The sequence below is a fragment of the Thamnophis sirtalis genome, unplaced genomic scaffold, assembly GCF_051295495.1.
Source record: "Thamnophis sirtalis isolate CommonGarterSnake01/CBP01778 unplaced genomic scaffold, rThaSir2_p1.2 scaffold_1, whole genome shotgun sequence".
NCBI lineage: Eukaryota > Metazoa > Chordata > Lepidosauria > Squamata > Natricidae > Thamnophis > Thamnophis sirtalis.
The window spans coordinates 77,141,280-77,162,057 of NW_028261381.1; positions in this window are offsets into that span (position 1 = coordinate 77,141,280).

Below are 20,778 nucleotides of genomic sequence, written 5' to 3' on the forward strand. Positions count from 1 at the left end.
TGGGTAAATCTTTCTTCTTCCAATGCTGCGCCACCAAGAGTCTTGTTGCCGTTATTAAATACAGGATCAAATTAGTCTCTGCTACTGTAAAATCAATGCATATACCCAGTAAAAACAGCTGGGGGGTAAATTTTATCCTTCTTTTAAAGATGTTTTGCAGGATCCACCATATTTTTATCCAAAATGCCTTAACATTACGACATGTCCACCATATATGAAAATATGTAGCATCACAAGAACCACATCTCCAACATTTAGGTTGAACATTTGGATACATAGAGGCAAGCTTTTTAGGATCTAGGTGCCATCTATAAAACATCTTATAAAAATTTTCTCTCAAGTTTTGTGCTTGTGTAAATTTCACATTTCTTACCCAGATTCTTTCCCATGTTTCAAGCATTATTGGTTCCTCGACATTCTGAGCCCATTTTATCATACAATCCTTAATCAGTTCCGTTTCAGAATCCATCTGTACTAATACATTATATATCCTCTTTATATGCATTGAGCTTTGATCTCTTATTTGTTTAAACAGATTATCCTCAACTTTTACAAAGCCAGTTTTTTGATCTGTTTTCCACCTAGCTTGTAGTTGACCATACTGAAACCACGTTTGAACTACCTTCTCTTCTTTAAGTACCTCTAAAGATTTTAGTTCCATCACCCCTCTTTCTGAGATAAGAAGTTGTCTATAGGTGGTTCTATCGTGTTTTTGTTCTACATTCATATTTTCAATTGCATGTCTAGGAATTGCCCACATGGGCACTTTATCATTTAGTTTATGTTGATATTTCTTCCAAACCCGCAATAAAGCATTTCTTAAGATGTGATTTTTAAATTTCTTATCCGTTTTTTTGTTAAATAACAGGTAAGCATGCCAACCATATAACAAATCATGTCCCTCGATATTCAAAATTCTGTCATTAGTTAGATGAATCCAATCACTAATTGCAGATAATGCCACTGCGTCATAGTATAATTTTAAGTTAGGTAATTTCAATCCTCCTCTTTCACGTGCATCTTGCATTATTTTCATCTTTACCCTCGGCTTCTTTCCTGCCCACACAAATTTGTTGATACCCTTCTGCCATTCTAAAAGATTCGCATCTCTTTTAAGTATTGGTAACATTTGAAAAAGAAATAAAAATTTTGGTAAAATGTTCATTTTTACTGCCGCTATTCTACCCAGCAAGGACAAATGCAGTTTTTCCCACCTTTTCAACTCCAACTGTGTACTATGCCAAAGTGATTCATAATTATACTTGTATAATTTCCCATTTGAGATTGAGATATTAACTCCAAGATATTTAACTTTTTTAACTACCTCACATCTTAGCGTCGCCCCCAGTTCTTCCTTCTGTTTGATAGTCATATTTATAGCTATTATTTTGGTTTTTCCTAGATTTATTTTAAATCCCGAGACTTGACCATATTGATTGATCGTATTCAATAATACCCTACTAGATTCCTGCGGTTGTTCCAATATTATAACCAGATCATCCACAAATGCACGAACTCTATATTCTTGCTGTCTAATTTTGATCCCTTTTAGACCGCCCAGGCCCCGTATCTTATTCAACAGTATTTCCAAAGTTATAATAAACAGTAATGGGGACAGAGGACAGCCCTGTCTTGTACCTTTTTCAATTTGAAAGGAGTCTGTCAGACTTCCATTGACAATGATCTGGGCTGTTTGCTGCTGATATATTGCACCAATTGACCGTAAAAAGCCATCTCCTATCTGCATTTTTTGCAATGTCTTCAGCAGGAATTGCCAATTAACTCGATCAAAGGATTTCTCCGCATCCAAAAATATGAATGCGGCCGGGATTTGATTGTTCTTTCCCAGGTATTCTAAAGCGTTGATAATTAATCTAACGTTATCCTTCATCTGTCTGCCCTGTATAAAACCAGTTTGATCGGTATGTATCAGTTGCTGAGTTACCCCCATTAGCCTATTTGCTAATATTTTAGTAAAAATTTTATAATCTACATTAAGTAATGAAATAGGTCTGTAATTTTTTGGTTGGGTAAGGTCTTGATCTTCTTTGGGTATCAACGATATGAACGCAGTCTTCCACGAGGGAGGCACTTTCCCTCCCGATTGAATTTTATTGAATAGTTCTCTGAGGGGTTCTACCATTTCTAACTGTAGATATTTATAATAAACAGCTGTTAAACCATCTGTGCCTGGTGCTTTCCCTAACTTTAATTGTTTAATTGCCTGCAAAATTTCCCCAGAGGTTATAGGTTGGTTCAGCTTATGCCTATGTTCTTCTCTGACTAGGGGGATTTTCTCTTTATCTAGGTATTTGTCTATATCTCCGTCCTTAATTTTATCCCCTTTATACAACTCTGTAAAAAATTCCCGAAATACCTTTTGAATCTCTTCCTGTTGAAACACTTCCTTCCCTCTGTGACACAATTTGGATACATTTCGAGCTTTCCTTTTTTTTCTAATCTGATAAGCCAACCACCTACCGGGTTTATTTGCATTGCAGAAAGTATTATGTTTAGCATATAATAAACTAGTAGCTACCTGGTCAGAGATCAGCATATCAAACTGAGATTTTAATATAGCAATTGTTTCCCTAATCTTTATATCTCCTGGATTCAATGTTAATTCTGACTCTTTCCCTTTAATTTCCTCTTCCAATTCTTTTCGTTTTTGCCCTTGTTTGTATCTATGTGTTTTATTTATATTCATTAATACTCCTCTCATATACGCTTTGCTTGCATCCCATACATATTCCAAAGATGTACCCTTGTTCATATTGAAGACAAAATATTCCGATAGCAATTTTTTACAATCATTAACATACTTTTCATATCTAAATAAGTTTTCATTCAACCTCCAGGACCTTCTTGCCTGGGCTACCCTTCCCAATTCCATCCAGACTGGATTATGGTCTGAAAGAACTCTCGCCATAATCTTTGTCTTCTTCACCCTACAAAGTAAATCATTTGTAATTAGTATAAAATCAATCCTTGAAAGAGATTGATGTCTATTGGAAAAAAAGGTAAAGTCATATTCTTCTGCATGCCTCTCGCGCCAAGCGTCTCGCAATTCAAAGTCGTCCAGCATGTCAAAAAAGGGTTTGGGTAACTTAGCTCGAAATTTGGTGTTCGGGCGAGCTGTCTTCTTATCTCTTTTGGTGTCGATCACGCCATTCCAGTCACCCATTAATATACAAGACTCAAAATCCCACTGTACTAATTTAGCATGGAGATTTCTATAAAATCCATCTTGTTGTTGATTAGGAGCATAAATTCCCAAAAGTAACGTCTTTTTCCCTTCTAAGATTAAATCTAATGCAATATATCTTCCAAAGGGATCTGCTTCAATTAGCTCAGCTTTAATGTCTTTTCTTAAATATACTACTATGCCATTTTTCTTTTCCATGGCTGAGGTCGCAAAATGTTGGCCCAGTTTGGGGTTAAACAAATATTTTTGATCGGTTGATTTGATATGAGTTTCTTGCAAGCAAATTATGTCATTCTTAAACTGTTTAAGATAATGAAATATTTTCTTTCTTTTCTGTGGAGAGTTCAATCCGTTAACATTCCATGTCAAAATCTTAGTTGTCATTTTTGGTTGCCTGAAGCTTTTTTAGAGCCTCCCGCAAGGCCTGTCTCACCTTTGGTTTGGCTCCTCCCACAGCTTCTGAGCTTGTTGCAGTAGCTCCTTGGTCAGTGGCCAATGATTGTTGAGATTGTTGCATAGTAGCTTGTTTATCCGTTTGTCTGGTGGTCTTGCGGTTGGATCTTTTTTCCTTGACTCCTTGCCCTTCCGGAAGAGGGAGATGATACATTTTATCTAATGGTTGTGTGGTTTGCTGTTTATCTTGTTCGTCTCGTGGTTTTTCATCATATCCCGAAGGTTCAGGGTATCCCATCTTCAGAATCTTATGATAGAAATCACGAGCTTTCCATACAGAGCTGAGACGATATCTTTGTTTGTCCATTGTAACTATAATACCGAATGGGGCATCCCATCTGTACTGTATCTGGCGCCTTCTGAGCTCTTCCACCAGAAAAGCATAATCTCTTCTGGCTCTTAGCATCTGAGGCGGTATTTCTTTCAGAACAATCAGGTCCTGTCCACCAATTTGAAGCTTAGTATTGTAGGACTCTTGTAGTATCATATTTCTAGATTCTCTTGTAACAAAGTATATTACCACGTCACGGGGAAGTTGCCTTTGTTTTGCCGCCCATGAGTTAACACGAAAAATCCTGTCAATCTGCCAATCAAAATTGGATCCCGGTTTTCCCACCAGACGGTCAAAAGCTTCAGAAAACATTTGCTTTAAGTTCTCCTGCTTTTCTTCACGCAGCCCCCTCACTCTTAATGCAAGCTCCATCTGCTTATACTGTATCATAATAATTTGTTTTTCAGCATTATCAATTTTTTGTTCCACCACTTCAGTTTTGGATATCAGGTTAGTTTTAGCTTCATTGAGAGTTTCTAAATTATCTTCCATTCCAGAAATATATTCTGTTATCACATTTACAATTCCCATCATATTATCATTCATTTTAGTGACCCTGGTATCGAATTTGTCATATAGAACTTCCATCTCATTCCTTATTTCATCTTTGAAATCTTTAATCATTTCTAGATTCTGTTCTCTGAATTCTTTAAACATTTCTAAGTTCTGTTCTCTGGATTCTTTGAACATTTCCAGAAAAAATTCTTTTGTTAGTACATCTCCACTAGGGGGCATAGATGGTGGGGGCTGCAACTTTGTGCCAGGTATGGGAGACGTTTTCGGAGGTAATTTAACAGAGGTTGATTTGGATGCCATTATATTTTGGTTTTAATTATTTATTCTAAATTACTAATCCACTGTACTATGTGGAGAAAAAGAAATTCCTCCCCCCCCCTTTTTTCCCTTCTTTTTTTTTTTTTTTTCCAAGGGGTTTTACGGAGGATTTCAAAAGAGAAAGTCCGTTTAGAATGTTTGGAATGTGTCTGAATCAACAAAGAGTCTTGAAAGCTTTAAGGGAGTAGCTCTAATTAAATTATAAGAGATTATTTCTTTACTTCTGTAGCAGGAAGCCGGAGATAACAGATGCAGAAGCTGTAAACGCCATTTTGAAGACAATTAAGCAAAATAGGTTTTTATAACATTGAAGCTGGTATTTCAGATAGAGAAAGGTTTAAAAGTTCACAAGTTGGTCTTTGCTCGTATTGATTTTTAATAGTCTCTTTTCTAAAGATTGTCCTGAGGGGGAGGGGATCCTGTCTCGTGCTGTGAATAACAGCTGCGAAGTTCAGGTCGGAGTTGAATGACTCAGCTTTGGGTTGACCCTCCCCCTCCGTCCACAGCTCACAAAGAAACAAACTGTGAACTTCAAAGAAGATTCTTACCAGCTGAGATTCCTCACTGCTTTTTTCTTGTCTGAAAAAAGAGTTATCTTCTTGATATTGAGTAGATAACGATCCTGAATTCTGGGGGCAGCTCTGTTAAGCTGCCGACCGGCGACAGGCCACTCCCCGGAAGCTCCCCGACAGGTGATGTTCTAAGGTCAGCTGTGGATCCAGGAGGACTCCCAAGTTGCGCGCCCTGTCTGAGGGGCGTAAATTTTCACCCCCCAGCCTGAGTGATGGAATACTGGCCAAATTCTTGGGAGGGAAACACAACAGCCACTCGGTCTTGTCTAGATTGAGTACAAGCTTGTTAACTCCCATCCAGACCCTGACAGCCTCCAGGCACTGGCACATCATGTCAACTGCTTCACTGAGTTGGCACGGGGTGGACAGATACAACTGAGTATCATCCACATATTGATGGTATTTTATCCCGTGCCATCGAATGATCTCACCCAGTGGCTTCATGTAGATATTGAACAGAAGGGGGGATAGGACCGAACCCTGAGGAACCCCATATTTCAGGGGCCTAGGGGTTGACCTCTCTCCCCCAACTAACACCGACTGTGACCTGTCCGAGAGGTAGGAGGAGAACCACTGAAGAACGGTGCCGCCCACTCCCACCTCTCGTAACCGTCGCAGAAGGATACCATGATCGATGGTATCGAAGGCCGCTGAGAGGTCAAGGAGCACTAGGATGGAGGAGCGACCTCCATCCCTGGCTCTCCAGAGATCATCGGTCAGTGCAACCAAAGCGGTTTCCGTGCTGTAGCCAGGCCTGAATCCCGACTGAAAGGCGTCCAGATAATCGGCTTCTTCCAAGGACTGTCGGAGTTGAGAGGCTACCACTTTCTCAACAACCTTCCCAATGAAAGGGAGGTTGGAGACTGGCCAGTAGTTGTTCAAACTAGCTGGGTCCAACAATGGCTTCTTCAGGAGGGGTCTCACCACCGCTATCTTCAGTGCCGGTGGGAAGAAGCCCTCCTGAAGAGAAGCACTCACCATCGCCTGGATCCAGCTCCGCGTCACCTCCTTGCTGTTCGCGACCAGCCAGGAGGGACACGGGTCCAGTACACAAGTGGCAGTACTCACAGCTCCGATGGCCTTGTCCACTTCATCAGGAGCAACAGGTTGAAAGTCAGTCCAGAGATGTTGTTCAAGACCTTCCCCCGGTACCCCGGCTGGCTCTGCGCAATTGGAGTCTAGGTCCATCTGAAGCCGAGCAACTTTGTCCGCGAGGAACTGGACATATTCCTCTGCTCTACCTTGTAAGGGGTTATCCGCAACCCTTGTATTTAGGAGGGAGCGGGTCACCCTAAACAAGGCGGCAGGGAGTGACTCAGCGGACGCTATCAGAGTGGCAATGTGATGGTTCTTAGCTGTCCGTATTGCCAATAGATATGCTCCGATGCAGTTTTTCAAAAGCGCTCGGTCTGACTCAGATTTACTGGCCCTCCAGCGGTGCTCTAGGCGTCTCTTTTCGTGCTTCATCTCCCGGAGGTCCTCGGTAAACCAAGGGGCCCTCCTGGATCCACTGCCGTGGATCGGCCATAAAGGCGCAATCCAGTGGAGAGCCTCAGATGCTACCGAGTTCCAAGTAGCAACTAAGGTCTCCACCGGACTGTGGGTGAGAGTATCAGGCATAATGCCAAGCGCCGTTTGGAAACCCTGAGGATCCATAAGACGCCTGGGGTGGAACCACCTAATCGGTTCCTCCTCCCTACAGCGGGGGATTGGTCTCCGAAAGTCAAGCCTCAGTAGGAAGTGGTCTGACCATGACAGGGGCAAGATCTCACTACCCCTCAAACCAAGATCACAACTCCACTGCTCTGAGAGAAATACGAGGTCGAGTGTGTGACCCGCTGAGTGAGTCAGACCCTGGATTACTTGGGTCAAGCCCATGGCTGTCATGGAAGCCATGAACTCCTGTGCTCCATCAGAGTGTTCGCCGAGCGAAGGCAAGTTGAAGTCCTCCAGTATCATAAGTCTGGGGAACTCAACTGCTATCTCGGCTACTGACTCGAGGAGCAAGGGGAGGGCTGTTGTCACACTGTTGGGAGCCAGGCACATCAACAACAAGCCCACTTGACCCGCAAGGTCCATCTTCACCAGCAAGGACTCACACCCGACAAGCTCTGGGGCAGGGATCCTTCGAGGAACTAAAGACTGTCGGATAATAATGGCCACTCCCCCGCCCCTTTTCTGAGGTCGCGGTTAATGAAGCACCTGAAAACCCTCTGGGCACATTTCTGTGAGGGGGACTCCTCCCTCCGGGCCCAGCCAGGTTTCAGTAATACATGCCAGATCTGCCCCCTCGTCTATAATTAGGTCCTGGATGAGGGGAGCTTTATGAACCACAGATCTGGCATTTAGCAACAGCAACCTGAGACCAGGGTCCTGACTACTCACGCCATCTGGCCTTGGAGTGGAACTCACAGGGCCGGAAGGGGAGATCCCTCTAATATAGGGAACCCTCCTTCCCTGGTAATGGCTTGCCCGGAAGTTCCCGCCATATCTGTCCCTCCCCATTATGACCCCTATGTTCTGGCCCACTCCCGCATCTGTGGTCCCTTCACCCTCTCCCCCAGCTGCCGGATTCATCGGCAGGCCCTTCGACACACACAGCCAAGGGCCGGAACCAGGCCCGGGTCCCCCTAGCACTTCTGCCAGAGCACTCAGTGCAGGAGGTCCCGGCTAAACTCCTGGCCCGCCAGCCAAACCCATACATACAGCCAATCACTCCCCCACAATACAAATTAAAACAGAAACAGCAATATAATAATAAAAGTGGGACATTCAGTCAGTCACAGTCATACCATACACTCCTCATACATATAAATATAAAACTTGAATAAAAAATTTACCAATATATAAAAATTAAGATTATGATTATGAGCCTGCGCAGTCCAGCCCATTGTATAGTCCAAGGAGGCCGGGGGATAGTGTCCAAGCCTCCCGAAGAACAGATATCCAAAGTCCAAGGATAGTGGGGCATAGAATAGTAGTTCACAATAGTCCAGAGCGAAACCAGGCAGGCCTGAAAGTCAAGTGGGCTGCGGGTAATAAAGAGTAACGGCGAAAGTTGTAGGGCCAGCCGCAGGAATTCAATTCCTGATCCCCCTCACAGTTATTGAAGAACTACAGTAGGTTCTTAAACATGGCAGGCAGCAACACTTTATAAAGAAACATCACCCAATTGTTCTAAACACAGAAGATACCCATGCACACACTTTTAGTTAAATGGTGATCTGATCACATAATTCACAGAATTAGCCCATGTCTGGGGAAAACAGCAAAGAATGGTGCAGTTCATAGAGAAGCTATATTTGGAGTTCTGGTCCTTTAAAACCAGTTAATAGGATTTCCAGTCAGAGTAAGGAATTTGACAAATTTGGCAGCAAACTTGGTCTTTTGAATCTCATCTGACATTCTGAGTCAGCAAAGAACATTGAGGAGAAAAGGAGCTGGATGTCCAGTTTTACAAAACAGGTTACTGTGAAAATTAATGATACCATGAATTCAGAAGTACTGCTAGTACTAGACCCAGGTAGGGGAAGCTTGGTGTCCAGTAATAACAGGTAATAAAGGTTATAGCAAATAGATTTTCCATTATCATATTGACCATCAGATTCATGCCAAGATTGTTACAGTTGTCACAGTCTACCAGATGCTTAGACTTGATTTGGCATTTTTATTCACCCTATTGAGTCCTTCCCAAAGTCCTGGGATAGCCAGATGTTGTTTGATGGTATTAACGGTATCACAGCAGGATGTAAATTATTCCAAGTAAAGCTTTCAATTGACTAATGGTGATTTTGTTGATGCCATGGTGTTTAAGTAGTGCTCCAGATGTTTTGGGATTGCACTCAAAATGTCTATTACTATTGGTTCTATCTTTGTTTTCTTTTGCTGCAATCGTTCTACTTCTATTTGCAAGTCTTTGTATTTTGTGATTTCTCCAGTTCTCTTTCTACTCTTTTGTATTCATCAGCTACAGCAACATCCACTATCAAGACTTTTTTTTGTCTTTCTTATTGACAATTGTTAAGTCTGGGGTATTATGTGGTGAGAGTTTGTCTTCTCAATTCTAAAGTCTCAGAGATCTCTAGCTTTTTTCGTTTTGTATTACATTTTCTATTTTGTGGCCCCAACAGTTCTTGTTTGCAGACAATTTTTTTGCAAATATTCCAGTGCACCATTGTTGCTACTTTGTCATGCCATTGTTTGTAGTCAGTGTGATCTTTATGCAGCAGCTAAGTAGGTGGTCCACTGATTCTTCTTTGCAGAGGTGGTATTTGCTGTCTGTTGCTGTCTTCTGTCTGGCTTTGTATGAATTTTGTTCTTCTGGCTTGGTCTTGTACATTTAGAATATTTATTTGTTTATTACTTTTAAAAACTACCCATCTCCCTCACAGAGTGACATTGGGCAGTGTGCAAGACATAAAAGCATAAAAGTTGAATATAAATATTACAACAGGAGACAGTTAAAAGAAGAGTAGAATAATTAAAATTTAAAATTAAATATGTTTAAAGATGGGGGAGGGCTTTCAAGACACCAATCAACACCATGGCTATGTACTCCTATGTGTGGGCCAACAGAATTATTCCTCCTCTTTTTTCATCTTTGATCAACAAAACCTTGCTGTTACCTACTATGTCTGCTAATTTTTTTAAGTATTGGCCATGCAATACTTTGCCTTGTTCTATCTCTTTTCTCTTCTTCAATTGATCTTTCTGGTTGGCCAGTTTGGTCTCTCCCATGTTTGGTAAACCTTCATGATACACTAACTTCAGTTTATCTTCTTTACCATCCTTCAGGTATTCTTCCCTTTTTCTTCTTCAACTGTTTGATGTACTTGCAACATTCCATACCACCTATTTTCTTTGGTAAATAGAGTTTATCAACAGTGCTGCATGAGTGATGATCATCATCATAATAATTTTCTCCATCTCCTCCTCCTCCTGCTTCTCAAATAACAATATATTATTTGAACACATCTACAATAAAACAAGATTACTTTCCCCCATATAACAGTAAGTAGCAGCAGAAAGAAAACCATTTTATTCCTGGAATCATGACCGGTCTTTGATTTAAAAAACAGGAGGATAGTTTAGGCCTAGTGTACAGTTGTCCACTTCTGAAAGTGAGCTAGATTGAAATGAAGTAGGGCTAAAGGAAACAGCCTGTTGTTCTACTGCTGAAGGCAGCTTCAATTGCAGAGATGTTAAGTTTTGAAACAGTGGAAAACTTTACTTTTCTAATGGGCAATGATTCTTATCAAGTGTAGACTGTTTCTCTGTGAAGCAGTAAAAAGTATTTTTGAATTTTTGACATGCTGTTAACTCATTGTGAATGGTAATAACTTCTCATATTAATAATTATGCATCCTACAGATGTTCACATAACATCAGAAAATTGTCCATGATCTTTATTGGATTTTTTTTTAGTACTATTAGGGAATTCTGGCACTGGTACAGAATGCTTTTTGGGCCAACTCGAATTGATGTGATGTGGAATAAAGATTACTCCATGCACCATATGGCATGCACCATGGCCAGTGGAGGATTTATACCACTATCAAAGAACAATTTAGATTTTATATGTGAAAATCTTTTTCATGTAGGAAGCAACTATCACAGTTTATAAGTTATTATCAATTGATTTATAGGTGCACAGGCAAAGGTGAATACCCTGAAACATTTCATTTCACGTGGTTACAAATGCTTACCCATTTCTTCCAAATTGCTGAATTTATTCTGAGGTCACAATTACGGTTTGGGCTCATCTACAAAAACAATGACAATGGACCTATACAATGAATTCCAACTGGCAAGTCAATCCAGCCATACTGAAGCATTCCTTCACAATGGAAATGTGGTCCCCTCCTATCTGCTCCAAGGCCCACTAAAGCAAATGTGATTCATGTTATTGATTTCTGTGGCCTATGGAGCAGACCCAGAAAGTTACAGATAGTTCAGAAAGAAGCAAGGCAAGCCTGTGCCAGTTCCTACTGTAACTAAATTATGCATTTTACTTGATATGAATGAAACCTCATTTTGGCTAATTTGTCTCACAAACATCTGTTTGCATTTACACATTTTTCTGACATGATATCAGGCCAATTATGCATCTGCTGTATCTCTCCAGCATATGGTACGTGCTACAACAGATCGATCAGTTATGTGATCAGAGTGTGTGGTAAACATCTTTGTAGAACATATAACACTAGCACTGTTTTCCAGAAGTAAACTTTCATTTCTTTGCTGTTCATGTTCTGTTTTTGTTATTCTTGGAGGAATTAACCACTGAAGTTCTGAAAATTCAGTATTTTAAGGTTCAGTATTAAACATTGCTCTCTGTCTCTTAGTCTCTTGAGCACATACTCCCCCAACCCCCGCTTTTTCTCTCTCTCACACACAGACAGACAGAAATATAAACAAGATGCTGGCTTGTCCTCAAAATAGGCACCTTTCTCACAATCTTTCAGGAAAGGTTTAAGAACTGGACATAACAATATTATCATTTTGTAAGTAAATGGTTTTAGTAATCTTAAAAAGTGTGGGGCCTCTTTTTTATTTTTTTATTCCCCAGGAACTGGTTTCCTTCAACTTGACATTGTACAGCAATATTATTCAAAGAAGTTTTAATTGAAGAAGAAAGACAAGACGCCATGTTCTTAGCAAGAATCTAGAAGCAGTAATTTTTTATGCAGATGCTTGTCCATTATTGGGCATGTGGGAGCTACCCAGTCATTAAATAAGTCTACACAATCTTTTCCTATCTTACTTCTCTCCAAAACAAGGTATGGGTGATCTTTGATGATGGTCATTCTGAGCCAGATTATAGCAGAATATATAGATGGTGCCATCTTGAAACATGGTAATTTATACATTGGGATGATGAACATTCAATTTCTATTCAGACTAAGCTGAGTTTCCATAGTAGCTCAGAATGAGAAACATGAAAGTAACGAACCTAAACTATTGAACACATGGTTTAATCTTGAAAGAATGCCATTTACACTAAGGATCAGATGATTTAATAATAGCAATAGCAATATTACTTAGACTTATATATGACTCCATAGTGCTTTACAACACTCTCTAAGCAATTTACAGAGTTAGCACATTGCCCACAACAATTTGGGTTCTTATTTTACTGAATTTATCAGAAGGACAGAAGGTTGAATCAACTTCGAGCTGGCAGGGATCGAACTCCTGGTAGAGGGCAGAATCACCCTGCAACAAAATAAGGCAATAGATGTCGGACATGAATTGTAGATTTCTATAGGTACAGCAATCAGCATACAAATAATAAAATACAACAGCATACAAATAATAAAATACAAATACAATACAATACAAAGCTTGCAGGATTCTCTGAGTGCTTTGAAATGCAACTGTTAGGGAGGTAGTATAGAAACTTCCTAAATAAACATGAAAGTGTTGATAATACATGTGAAGCTCAGGAGGAAATATATTGCGTAAACGTACAATACAATCTCTGTTGTTTTCACACACTAGCCTCCATCTGTGGACAATGATGATTTGGGCTCATAAAATGAGAAATATATTTACAGTATAAGGCAGATAAAATGAAGCCTTACACTGTGTGGTAGCGTAATTCTTCATTTTATCTGTGTTTATACTGCTAATATCTACACTACACTCTGTGGTAGTGTGAAATAAAATGAAAAGTTCTAGATACCTTTTCCTAATTTCCTTCCATCTGGCCAATGACCAAAGCAAATCTCTTTACAGGCATTGTAGAACCAGTGTGATACAGCGGCCAGACTAACTTGATAGGCTGCTTCTTTTATTCCATTTCTGGAGTTACTTTTGAGTTAATTGCAGTAGTCATTTCTTTTTGACAATCATCCAGAAAGGTCGGTTAGATGCAAAGGAATCCCTGCAATCACTGATGCCTTTGAGCATCTTCTCAGTAGACTAGAGATGGATGGCAATGGCTAAATTAAGTGACCAGAATGCAGTTGTATATCACTCTAGCTTAATCCTAGCCAGACTAATAACCATAAAAATGCCATGTCTTAGAGCAATCATTGTGTTCATTGCTATTATTAGCTGTTTTTTCCCCTCGTGTGGCCTTTGTATTTTACAATCAAATCCTGAATGGTGGCTACTGAGATAGTAAGGACTATGCCACCACTGACCAGATTCCTCCTTGCTTAGAAAAACAAGCATCACAGTGGGGAAACTATGGAGACATCTGTCTAAATCTCTCCCCTTTGGTTTAGATTATAACAACAAAATGTCTGAGTTGATACGAAACAATCACCTGCAGGCAAACCCAAACCATGCATTTTTCAGCTAAGCAGCTGGAGACTGTGGGGAGAAGAAAGCCCATTTATTTTCATTCTTTTGGCTAACCCAAGTTTCTTCTATTTCTCATTAAGCATTTAAAAATAGAATTGGCTTTCCTGAAGGGAACACAATGCCTTTCCTCATTGCTCTAAGACATCTGATGGCTTCAGACTATTGGACAAATCAAGGTTGGATTCTTACTGGAAGACAAAATTGGATCAAATATTAAGTTCTCTCCCCGGGGTCTTGGTGAGGAAGGATTGTTTTGTATGGCTGTACTGGACCATAGTAGGCTCTTCTGTAACTGTTTGGAGAAAGTTGACTATCTTGCAAGTCTGTATGGGCTCACTAGTTTCTCAATATGTACAGTTATTTCTTTATATAATGTGTAACCTGTACTTTCACCACAAATTCTTTGTAGGGCAGTAATTAAGCCTAGAAATATCAAGGTCAAGGGAAACTGGCTCCAGGAAGGCATTGCAGTTGATGCCTCAATCTCAACTGATAGGAAGAGCTTTGTACTGTTGAAGCTATATGCACCTTAACCAGGGGTGGGTTGCTGCCGGCATTACTGCTGGTTCAATGCGCAAAAATGTTTGCGCCCGTCCGCTCCATGCATGCACATTTGCACCTCAAAATGTCTGTGCATGCGTGAAACGTTAAAAAAGGGAAAATACATTTCTGAAATGAAAATTGTTCTGCGCATGCGCAGAACAGAAAATCAAGATGGCACCACTGTAGGAGAACCAGTCCGGGGGCATAGCAGGCCTGGGTCACTGCCGGTTCCAGCTACCCAGCTGCCAAGTTACTACCTATTTGGCCAAACTGGTCCAAACAGGTAGGAACCTACTTCTGGCCTTAACCAATTAAGCTGAATGTAATAACAGGTGTCAATAAAAAATATTAATGAGATTTATTTCTCACCTTTATTTTGTACAACTCAAGACAGCATCCATAATGCATCCTCCTCCTATTTTCCCCACAACAACAAGAAGCCTGGGCAGCCAGAGAATGTTTGGTTAGAAATTATCTGTCTTCTCTGCCAATTCATACTTTGTCAGTTTCTACTCCAGCACTTTAACCACTACACCAAATTGGATCAGTTCAATAGACTTGCTCCTTCTGAATTGTAAAGGCTCAGGGTTGACTCACCCTTCCATCCTTCCGAGGTGGGTAAAATGAGGACCCGGATTGTTGTTGGGGGCAATATGCTGACTCTGTAAACCACTTAGAGAGGGCTGAAAGCCCTATGAAGCGGTATATAAGTCTAACTGCTATTGCTATTGCTATTAATGAGAAACCAGTTTGTAAGTTGGAGGCATGCTGTACCACAATTGGGGCTGAATACCCATATACTCATAAGATCATCTCTTCTACTCAAACCATGCCTGTTCTGCGCATTCTCTCTGGGAGGGACACTAATCGAAAGAATAGGAGCTTGGAGGTATGTCTTCTTAATGTCTTTCCCATATTATGGAACTCTTTGCCTCTTGCATCCCTGGAGGCTTAGTCTGCTTGCTTTTCCTGAAGCTGCAAAAATCATATTGTTCTGATAGGCTTTTGATGTGGGTGGTGCTCATGGGCTGCAATGAGAAAATCATTGCGGTTTATAATTCTGTTTTTGTTATTTTTTTCTGCTGTTGGTGCTGCTACCTCTCTTGGTACTAAAAACTACAGAATACAATGTATCTGCATAAACAAGTGGCACACTTTGCATAAGCAAGATGAATTATAATCCCTCTGTAAGAACACATGGATCAGGGCTTTTCTATGAATGCACTTTTAGAGATGCGCTGGGCCCCCTTAACTTACATACATTTAAAAGTCTATTTAAATAATATTCTTGCCCATTTTCCTATTAGAAAATTATCATAAGCCATCCACAAATCTATTACTGCAAGTATTACTATTGTCCCTATTTTCTTTAAAACATAACTTGCTTTTTTTTAACAAGGATGGATAACAATGTATATGGCGTCTCTCTCTCCCTCCTTTTCCATTTGCTATGTTACTAAGATCATGGACATTCTGACCTGAAAGCATTCTGAAGAACAAGACTTATTTGTAAGGTAAGCAGTAGCCAGCGAGGTAGATGTCCAGTCTATAATACTGGGATAGTGGGTTTTTAAAAAAAATTGATTTAAAATTAACTGAGCTAGTAGAGATGAGAGTAAATATTCAGATTTTATCTACAACAACCCCTTATTGAGTCACAATTTTATGTAGAACTGTTGGCACCCTACAAATTTCTAGAAAAATCAGGAGAATAATGTAGAAAGGTTACATCATTCTTTCCAATATAGATACATGGATGCTTAAAGGTTTATGTGTCCCTTTTGAATTGTTGCATACTGTAAATATGACCTAAAATATGACATATTTTGCACATGTTTTCTAACATTAAATAAAGAAAATCCAATTAAACAAATGAGTGAAAAACATACTTGTTCATTTATTTATTGAGAAAATGATCCAAAGCTTACACTGTTGGTAGAAACAAAACAACATAAATTTAAATCTCTAAACCAAGGGAGAATGAGCTGCTTTCCTATGCTGGAATGCATCTCATTAAAGAAGCAAAATACAACTTTGACAAGGCTGGCTGGCTAACCTGATCAAGAGGACTTTGAACTAAAATACAATGGAGTGTGTGTGTAAATCATAAGACTATTAGTGTAATTGGTAACAGGTTAAATACAGCAGCAAAGTGAAATGTTTTGGAAATTACCATTTTAACAAATAACAAAGAAAACACAGCCATAAAAGAAAAGGAAGGCCGAATTTAGGAAATCTGCTCTCTTTTTAATTTACAAAGTATTGGTAACAAGCAAGATGAGGTGGGAATCATGAGGTACAAATATAAACATGACGTAATATGGATTACATATACATGGTGGAGCATACAGGACTTGATGGATAACCCTTGTTAAAAGATACAGGAAACATTAGTGTGGAGGAGGTATAGCATTGTGTATGAGGAATGAATTTACCTATACAGAGATCCACTGGACAGATGATAATACGAGTGTTGTAAGTACCTAGATTAAGATAAAAGGGTAAAGTAACAGACTACCATATAAGTCAGAAAAGATAGATGAAGATTTATTAAGGCAGATAACTGAAACTTCAAAAAACATGAAGTGGTTGTGATGGAAGATTTTCAAATACCTAGACATCTATTGGAAGACTTAATGTTACAACATATAAGATAACTTGTTTTGGGAATAATTTTAAGTTACAAAAGGTTGATATGATCATTAGGACATCTGCTACCCTGGCTTCTGTCCTTACTAACAGCTGGGAGTGGAATAAAGATATTAAAGTGATAGGAACTGTGAGTACAAGTCACCATACATTTTTAGAGTTCTTGACTTTTTTAAAAAATAAAAACACTCAGTTAAAAATAACCCAAAGTATGGGTTTTAGAAAGTTGGATTTTAACCGAATTAAGATAAATAGTAAGGAGCATGATATGGGAGAAACATTTTTAACAACAAAGATATTATATTTAGCTGGGGCTTTAGAAACTGAAATTAAGGTTGTGGGGGATTCAGAAAAAACAAAGCAGATGACAACAAATATTCCTCTTGTCCAATAAAGTATTTCCCTTGATAAAGAAGAAGAGGTTCATCTCTTTTGACCTATTTTGACAAAGCCATATTGACTGTTAGCTGTCTTTAAGATACTTAAACTGGCTTGCTTTGTTATTTGCTCTAACAAGTTTCCAGTTGCTGATGTTAAGATAACTAGTTAGTAATTACCAGTATCCTCTTTTTTCTTTTCATGAAGAATGGGACTAATTACTCTTCTCCAATCCTCTGGTACTTTTGCAGTTCTCCAGATAATTGACAGACCCCAACAGTTCTTTAGCTAGTTCCTTTAGTATTTTAGGGTGCCTTTCATCATGGTGTGGAGACTTGAAAGCATTCAAATTACCTAGAAAATCCTTTTTCACATCTTTACTAATCTGCACCCTCCCACAGTTGTGTTGGGAGTCCACTCTATGCTATTCAAATCACCATTTCCTTTGGATCCAAAAGGCAAAACAGGAGTTGAGTCACTCTGCTTTGTCTGGGTCATTTGTTAAGATCTCTTTATTTGAAGTAAGCCATTAGCCATTACACTCTTGCTGGAGATATATTTGAAAAACTCTTTCTTGCTGGATTTTCCCTATTCTGCTAGCTCATTTCATCCTTTGTCTTCCTTGCTACATTCATCTGAGATTCATCCTCTTTCTCTTCACTACTTCCTGTGTCATTTTCCCCTCCATTTTAATTTTCATTGAAGTTACTAGCCAACAAATAGAAGTTTGTTTCTTCTGGAAAAAGAAATTATGGCAAGAAATGAATCTTCCATTTATTATATTTGATTGATGTTAATGTTTTCAATTAAAGGTATTGATCTATTTGATATTTCAAATACTGACCAACATTTAATTTTGTCTGTGATTGTCTCCCTATGTGGGGCCTGAAGCAATTGAACCAAGGTTTTTCTTAATATCTTGGTCCAGTTATTCTATTGGGCTTTGTTTTTAAAGTAGGATAAATAATTATTTCTTACATGCAGAGAAATCATAATCTTTGCAAATATATGCTATATATATGCTATATATATGCTATATAAATATATGCTATATATATATATATATATATATATATATATATATATATATATATATATGTGTGTGTGTGTGTGTGTGTGTGTGTGTGTGTGTGTGTGTGTGTGTGTGTGTGTGTGTGTGTGTGTATGTATATATATATATATATATATATATATATATATATATATATATATATATATATATATATATATATATATATATATATATATATATATATATATATATATATATATATATATATATATGCATGCCTATTTAGGAATAAGTGAAGTTATATGATTTTGGGTTATAATTATGCATTAAGTGATGCTTTTCCTGCTTGGTTAATAAAAAGACATAATTTATACATGACCTGGTGGCTGATGGATGATAACTGGGTTTGTGAAGTCTGACTTAAGAATGCATTTCAAAAATGGTAACCGGCAGTAGCACATATTTCTACATACATACTGTTAGTAACATTTCGTTATTGTTGTTGTTGTGCTTCTATGTTGCTGAAGAAGCATGTGAATCATGCCCATCTTAGCAAGTGTTATGGCAGGATTCTGTGATTCAATCCATCGGCCACAACCTTCAGCATGTCCAGACTTAACATCTCTCCCCAGGGATGCCCTGCAAAGACCTTATGGGTGAGTGAGGCTTGCATTCAAAAGGCAGAGATTGCATTAAGGTACTTCAGGGCAAAGCAATGCTGATATGAATGGTTAAATAAGAGCAAGCCAGGGCTACGTTTAACTTTTGTTTCCCTGGATGCCAAGGCCCCGACTTTGTGTCTGTCTTTTCCAAGGCCCGGTGCCTTCCTCTCATTTTTTCCAGAGAGGTAAACAGCTGGGGGTTCTGCCAATTCAATTAAGAATGCTCATGCACACATTATATAATGAGACAGGAATGTAGCCCCCTGAAGCCTAGTCTTGCAATCTAATCTGCTCTTTAGTGGCCCCCAAAGATTCTTGAAACTTTTGTGGAGGGCTCTCTCTCTCTCTCTCTCCCTCCACCCCTTTAGTGCACGTCGGTCTTTCCACACTTTCCCTCTGTTTTTCTTTCCTCTTTGGCTTCCCTTCTCTGTATTGTTTTAAGTTGGTGGCTGGGCTGTGTGCCAGATTAAATTTCATCTGCTTCTCCTCCTCCTCCTCCCCCCACCCCCAAATCTTCCCCAGAAGTGATACTGTTTACTTTCTCTGCTCCTTTTCTGAATGTCTTTGTACACATTGCAAAGGATATAATCACCAGCTGTGGAGAGCTTTGTGAAATGTTAACTTATTCCTCAATACCCTAGGGCGAATGAGTGTTTTTATACACACACACACACACACACACACACTTGCATATCTGTGTGTATGTTTGTGTTTAAAATATGAAATGAAACAACTGGCTCTTTAAAAGGCAACAACATATTTGTTACATTCCAGCATGATTTTCTTTAGTTTGGTTTCTCCTTCAGGTGAAGTATTGGGCAAGCATGTGGGTGTTCTATTTAAGCTCTCCATGTAGGGGAGCCCCTTGTGGAAGTGGGTGAACTTATAAGAAGCCCATTGTTTCCTTCCACAAAACGTTTGGAAACAATGATTGGGGCGGGGGTGGTGGTGGTGGGGTGGGTGGAAGAAAGATTAACCTTTAAAAGTCTCTCTCTCCCCTCTTTTCCTCTTTGGTGGGTGAGGGAGAGGTCAAACTCTGCCCATTGACCTTTGCCCTGTGACCTCTGTGAACTAAAAGCAAGCCTTTGAAGTCGGGAAGAGCACCCCAAGGAAAGGAAATGTGACAAGCAGACGCTTGAAGCGAGAGGACATGGTGCTGGGGTGGGCGAAAGCAGGGCTCGGGGCGCCCAGCTCTCACACCTTGTGAATTGGCACCGTCAAACGCCCACACACTTGGAGACTGACAGCAGCCGTGGGGGGGAGGGGGAGGGAGGGTGACAAATCCTCCGCTTCCCTTTCTTCTTCCCCATGCTTTGTGGTCAGCATCCATGCAGGGTGATGATGCTTTGAACTCTCTGTGATTTGGCGAAGCTGGAACCCCAGGGAACTAGAGACAGAGGGGAACCCAGAGGACTAAAAGACTGGAGCTGCTGCGGGAAAGAGACCTTCCCTTGACCAAACTGTTCTCTTTGAAGGCATGATAGGATGTGTCCCTTATTACCTGAATTGATCCTGTCACATGCATGACCCCTGCTGGTAATAAGGAGAAACGGGTCTTTGTTTTAGAGAAGTTCTGTCTCTCCTCCTCTTCATTTTTTTCCCCGGAAAAGAGAATTTGGGGGAAAGAAAATCTATCACAAATTGTGTCTTTTCCCTGGAACTACAGCCAGAATCAAGACTGCAGTCACTGTTATGACAGTTACCTAACTGTAATGTGTGACAGCAGCATCCTTCCTTTACAAATGCCCCTATTGTGTTCCGCAGTGTCATAATTCCCAAGACATTACGTTGTGCTAACAAATGCAAAAAGCAGATATAATTTATATAGG